The sequence below is a fragment of the Gekko japonicus genome, unplaced genomic scaffold, assembly GCF_001447785.1.
Source record: "Gekko japonicus isolate JY-2015 unplaced genomic scaffold, Gekko_japonicus_V1.1 scaffold227, whole genome shotgun sequence".
NCBI classification, from domain to species: Eukaryota; Metazoa; Chordata; class Lepidosauria; order Squamata; family Gekkonidae; genus Gekko; species Gekko japonicus.
Genome location: NW_015164189.1, coordinates 385143 through 391666, shown reverse-complemented (window position 1 = coordinate 391666; position 6524 = coordinate 385143).

Below are 6524 nucleotides of genomic sequence, written 5' to 3'. Positions count from 1 at the left end.
AATCTTTAGGATAACAGGGGCTTGACACCTGCCCATGCACCTGCAGCTCCCAAATGCTTGTCTCTGAGTCTAGCTGTGGCTTGCGGTGGTCCCTATATATGTTATATCATCCTCATCCACCCCGTGTCCACCCTAATCCTATCAACCAGATGTGCACTGGGACTTCTGTGCTCAGAACTTAATTTCCAGGCACATGGGAGCCCAATTTGGATCATGACCATAGCATGTGAGGAGAGAGGGGGGCTGAAACCTCCCCACCCACCATTTTTTTCCCTGACTTGAAACGGTCCCTGCAGAGCAGGCGTTTTCTGCACTGAGGAAACTTATGTGCATGGTTGGCAACCTGGCAGGAGAACTTGGGGGGCAGGGACAATCTCTTTGATGTCATGCCAACACGTAACATCACTTGCGGCACAAAACCAGAAGTGATGTTGTCATGTCAGGGTAGGGTTGCCAGCTGCCCACTGGCAGGGGAAGACCATGTGCCACCAACCGTCATTGCCCACTGCCGCTCAGCTGGGCAGTGGAAGGAAATTGCCTGGCAATATGGCGGGAGCAGTGGGCATCCCTGGCATGATGGCGTTGTTTCCGGTGCAACTCAGAAGTGACGTCATCGTGCTGGATGATGCTCTAGCATTCATCCAAAACTCAATGGTTAAATCCTAGGTGGTAACTCAGAAGAGGATTCAGAATTAAACGTCCTGCCTGGTAAAGACTGATCAGGCTGTAATTGGCACTTTAGAAAAAACTCTCCAGATTTTCCTTCTGCACCTCTCAGGTACCTGCAGAGCTTGTCAAATTGAGGATGTGAGGCACAGGGTGGGTTAATCATTGAACTTCTGACGCCTAAGGGGAATGCCTACAACTAGCAAGTAAAGACTGGGAGGAAACATTGGAGGCCGCTTTGACCTCTTATAAGATTTGCCTTTATTTACTGGGTCTAAAGGTCTCAAACTTGCTTCATTCTAAGCCCGTCAAAGCACCTGGAAGAAAGCATTTGTGAAACCATGGGAAAGCTACTATTTCCATTGCTTAAACGCACAGGGAGAAGAGTCCTGGAGACAAACCACTGAGACATTACACTTTTTAATAGGGCAGCCAGCATGAGCAGAGAGAAGGTGGCCCTGTGCAGGTCTCCCTTTTTACAGGAATTCCTTACTATATATGAACATTATTCATTTTACTTGCACTGCAGGCTAATACTCAAAAGAAACTGCAGACCAGTTCATAAGTACCAGAAGTTCTAAATGCAGCTCCCCCCCCCCTCCCCCGGACGCTCTATGACCCATTAACAAACTGCAGACCAGACTCATGTTCTTCACCGTGTTTTCCATCTAGCTTAGGGCATGCTTGGTGAACCTAACTTTTTATATTTGGGTATTTTGCAATAGATGATTGTGTTTTAATTCTCCTGCTTTGACATTTTTGGCTCTAACCAGAACCTTGCCAAGCCTGCTCCATTGTTAATGCTACTTGGGTGTCCTTATGGTGTTTGGAGGGTAGCCTGTTTGCTTAGACTAGATGCACTTCACAAACAAGCTGGGGCCAGTGATACACCATAGCTCAGCCATAGAGCATCTGCCCTGCGTGCAGAAGGTTCTGGGTTCAATCCCCTGCATCTCCTATTAAAAGGATCGGAAAACAGGTGATGTGAAAGGCCTCAAACTCAGACCCAGGAGAGCTGCTGCCAGTCAGAGTAGACAATGGTGCTCATAATAAACTAATGGTCTAATTCAGTATAAGGCAGTTTCTTCTTTAAAACACCACAGGACAGTAGTACAGCATCTGCTTTTCAAGTGTCCAGGTCCAGATTCAGTCCCTGGCATCTCCTGTTACAAGGATCAGGAAGCAGGTGATGTGAAAGACCGCTGTCCCTGGAGAACCATTTCTAGTCAAAGGAGATGATGCTAACTTTGACAGAACAAAGGTCTGACTCCATACAGGGCAGCTTCATGAATCATATAACCCAAGATGTGAAGGCCAGCGTGCCAAGAGCCAGTGTAGTGTAGAGGCTAAGACTGTCGGACCAGTACCTGGGAGACCCAGGTTCAAATCCCCATTCATGCCGTGGAGGTTCACTGGATGACCTTGGGCCAGTCACACTTTCCCAGCCTAACCTACTACGCAGGGTTGTTGTGAGAATTAAATGAAGGAGATAAGGATGATGTAAGCTACTTTGGGTCTCCACTGGGGACAAAGGCAGGGTATAAATGAATTAAGTAAATAAGGCCTCTTAATCCAGGATGCCCAGAACACATCTGATGTATTTTAGGACCAAAGTTCAGGGTATAGGCCCAGGGTGGGGCACGGTATACCCAAACCTGGGGAATGCCCCATTGGATCTGGCTCCTGACAGTCTACAGGGCCTGACCCATGGAGTGGAAGGAGAGGAAGCCAGGGAACCCTCCAAAAGGTGGGTCCCAGGTGGGCAAAGGAGGAAGGGCTCAACCACTCCCTAGGCTGCAAATGGGAAAGGACGCAAGGAGGCCTGAGAGAGGGGGAGCCAGCAGGAAGCAAACCCCTCTCCTCTGGGCCAATAGGATTGCCAGTTCCAAACTGGGAAATACCTGAAGATTTTGGGGGTGGAGCCTGAGGAGGGTGGGGATTCAATGTGGCCATTTTCTCCAGGTGAACTGATCTCTATCACCTGGGGATCAGTTGTAATCCCAGGAGATCTCCAGCCACCACCTGGAAGTTGGCAACCCTACTTGAGGCACTCCTAAGGCCCTGCCAGGGAAAAAGAGAACCCTGGAAGATGCTACAGCTCAGGCCTCCACCCCCACACTGGAGGAAACAGACAAGGTGATAAGAGGGTTCTGCAGCCCACATCCATATGCCACTTGACATCATATCTCTGCTTCGCCACTTGACCTGTGGGAAGACCCACGTTTAAAGATACAGGCCTGGTGCTGAGGTTGGGCTCCATCCTGCAGCAGAGGGCATTGGCAAGCAGTCACTCTCCTTGAGTCATGGCCCAGTCCATAACAGATACTCCTCTAGGCCACTGCAATGCATTCAACACCTGAGGACAACAAACACAAATGCATGAACATCTCTCCCTCCCTTCAAGGAAAGCTCTGATGAGGCTCTCCTGTTATTTCGGAGAGGCGGGTTAGGCTGAGAGCTCATGGCCTAAGATATTATTGCATGGAGAAACTGTGACTGTTCCGATATCACTCTGTGAGCTTCGTGTCAGATGTGGGGATTGGAAGTCACATCCGTGCAGTGGTTTTAGCCACAATGGCTTTCATTCAGTGCCAACTATTTCTGTAATGTAGAAGTCAGCTACCTTTTATAATTTATTTATTTATTTGATGTATATCCCATGCACCCCCGCAAGCGGGCTCAGGGCGGGTCACAGCAAGTCATATATGAATACAGAGAACAATTAAAACAGTAGAACAACTACAGTTAATTGCTAACAATAAAATTACTAGTCAGATCAAAGATGGCAGCTATTCATTATTTATGTATTTATTTCATTGTATTTATAAATCGTCTAATCCCTTGGCGAAGGACAAATTTAAAATAATTAAAACCATAAAACTATCTCCGACATATTATACACAGTTAAAACAAGTGGCGAATTTATGTTTTGTAGTTTCCTCCTGGTCCCGGATTTTGAGTGTTTCGTGGCCATGGGGAGGGAATAACTCACAAGGAACGGGAGATTCAGGTAAGGCAGGGTGCCAGCCATGATGTAAACCATTGCTGTCCTCAGTCAAATGCCTGGTGAAACATCTCTGCCTTACAGACCCTGCAGAATTGCATAAGATCCCACAGGGCCCTGATGTTATTTGGCAGAGAGTTCCACCAAGTCGGAGCCAGGGCTGAGAAGGCCCAGAGCCTTGGTTGAGAACAGCCAGATCTCTCTAGGGCCAGGGGACCACCAGTAGGTTATTCTGTGAAGAGCGTAATGCTCTGCCGGGAGTGTAAAGGGAGGAGGTAGTCCTGCAGGTACGTTGGTCCCAGATTGCTCAAGGTCAAAACCAAGACCTTGAACTTGACTTGGTGCTCCACCGGAAGCCAGTACACCTGGTGCTAATAGTAATTTAAGGAAATGGATGAACAAATATGAATCATATGTGACTTAACATCACATAAGGCTCCAAATATTTCTCAAATGTACATCAATATTCATATGTGAAATACTTGAACTGCAATAAATAGGCTGGAGATTTAAAGCAATATCTAACATTTACTATTTGACACTCCCAAAAGAAAGACTTCACAGATTCTCAGTTCACAATTTCAGTGGACTGCAAAATGTAATCTTCAAATGTCCATCAAGCAAGTACATCCACTTCTTAAGACTTAAGAAAAACAATATTAAACAATATAAAGTAGATCCAGTCCTTAAGAAATAGGCTGCAGTCAACTCATCCTCCGGATTATTCAATGAGTTTTCGATGCCTCCATCAGGACTGCAAACGGGGACTACCCAGAGAGGCACAGCCACAGGAACCTCTCAGCCAAAAGCCGACTTTACATTCATTTAGATGGAAGAACACCTATAGAATCAGGTTACACGTATCCATCATGAACAAAGGAAAATAAGGCAGTGTTGAGACACTGCTGTACAATAAGACAGTTTGGAGGCATTTCTGGCTGATAAGTTCCTGTGGCTGTGCCTCTCTGGGAGTCCCCGTTTGCAGTCCTGATGGAGGCATCGAAAACTCATTGAATAATCCGGAGGATGAGTCGACTGCAGCCTATTTCTTAAGGACTGGATCTACTTTATATTGTTTAATATTGTTTTTCTTAAGTCTTAAGAAGTGGATGTACTTGCTTGATGGACATTTGAAGATTACATTTTGCAGTCCACTGAAATTGTGAACTGAGAATCTGTGAAGTCTTTCTTTTGGGAGTGTCAAATAGTAAATGTTAGATACTGCTTTAAATCTCCAGCCTATTTATTGCCGTTCATGGATTTCACATATGAATATTGATGTACATTTGAGAAATATTTGGAGCCTTATGTGATGTTAAGTCATATATAGGACACCTGGTGCAGCATAGGACAAATATATATGCAGTCCATGGTGTACCCGTCAGGACACGCGCTGCCGCATTCTGGATCAGTTGGAGCTTCCAGGTCAGTCTCTCAAGGGCGGGCCAGCATAGAGTGAGTTACAGTAATTGAGCCTGGGGGTGACCATCGCATGGGTTACTGTGGCCAGGTCGGAGTGTGACAGGAAAGGGGCCAGTTGCCGGGCTTGGTATAGATGGAAAGATGCCGTCCTGGCTGTGTGTGTGACCTGGGTCTCCATATTGAGAGAGGCATCCAGGATCACACCCAGGCTCTTGATGGACTGCACTGGTACCAATGGTGCCCCATCAAGAGCCAGTAAACTGAACCCGAGTCCTTAAGCCTCCCCCTGCCACAGCACCTCCAACTTCGTCAGATTCAGTCTCACCCTGCCCTTTTTTAAACATCCCACCACGGCCTCCAAAGCCATGGCCAGATTTTCTGGGGCAGCATCTCAGTGGCCGTCCAACAGCAGATACAGCTGGATGTCATGAAAATATTGGTGACAGCCCAAAACTCTGTGCCAGCTGGGCGAGGGGATGCATATAGATGTTAAACAACATCAGTGAAAGAAGTGCCCCGTGAGGGACCCCACACTCCAAGGGGTATTGTTGTGTCCGCTGGCTGCCACCAGGGGCCAGCGAGTACCCAGGGCTTGACCCTGGGTGGACAATGGGAACTGGTCTCTTGGTCTCTCCAACGGGAGCCAATAGAAACGGGGAGGGAAGTGTGAACCTCCCAATGGGATCCAGGGGTGTCCCCTGGATATGTATATAGTTGGCCTCCTGGCCGTTTGTCTTTGTCTTAATTGTGTAAGAGTCAAGCGTGCACCATGTTCTGGGAGCTGAGTGGGCCTAGCCACGTGGTCAACCCACTACACAATAGGTATCTGGAGGACACATCCTCCCCTAGAGCCATCCTCTGTCCCTGACCACGGAGGAACAAGGTAAGCCATTGAAGGGCTGTCCCGTGAACTCCTATGTGTCAGTGAGGCAGTGGGTCAAAAGGTCATGATTGACCATGTCGAATGCCACCGTCAGATCTAATACCAATAGCAGCGCCGACCCGCCTCAATCCAGCTGCCTACGGAGATCATCTGCCAAGGCAACCAACCCCATTTCCATCCCGTGGCCAGGGCAGAAGCCGGACTGGAACGGATCCAGAGCCGATGTCTCATCCAGGAAACCCTGGAGCTATTCAGCCACTACTTTCTCAATTACCTCACCCAGGAACGACAGATTCAAAGCCTTCTAATTAATTAACTAATTAATTAAGATTATCATAAAATTGCAACTTGTTATCTGGTGGGCAAGTCAGAAAGGCCACTGTAGCCCTCGAGCCGTGCCAGCCATGTGAGCAGTGCAAGCAGGGGAGGCTGGGATGGATGTCATGAGTGCTGCTGAGGATGAGCTCCCGGCCCCAGCCAAACCCACACCTGATCCCGATGAAGCTGCAGAGCCCATCGATTTGTCCTTGCTGAGGAAGAACGATGCAC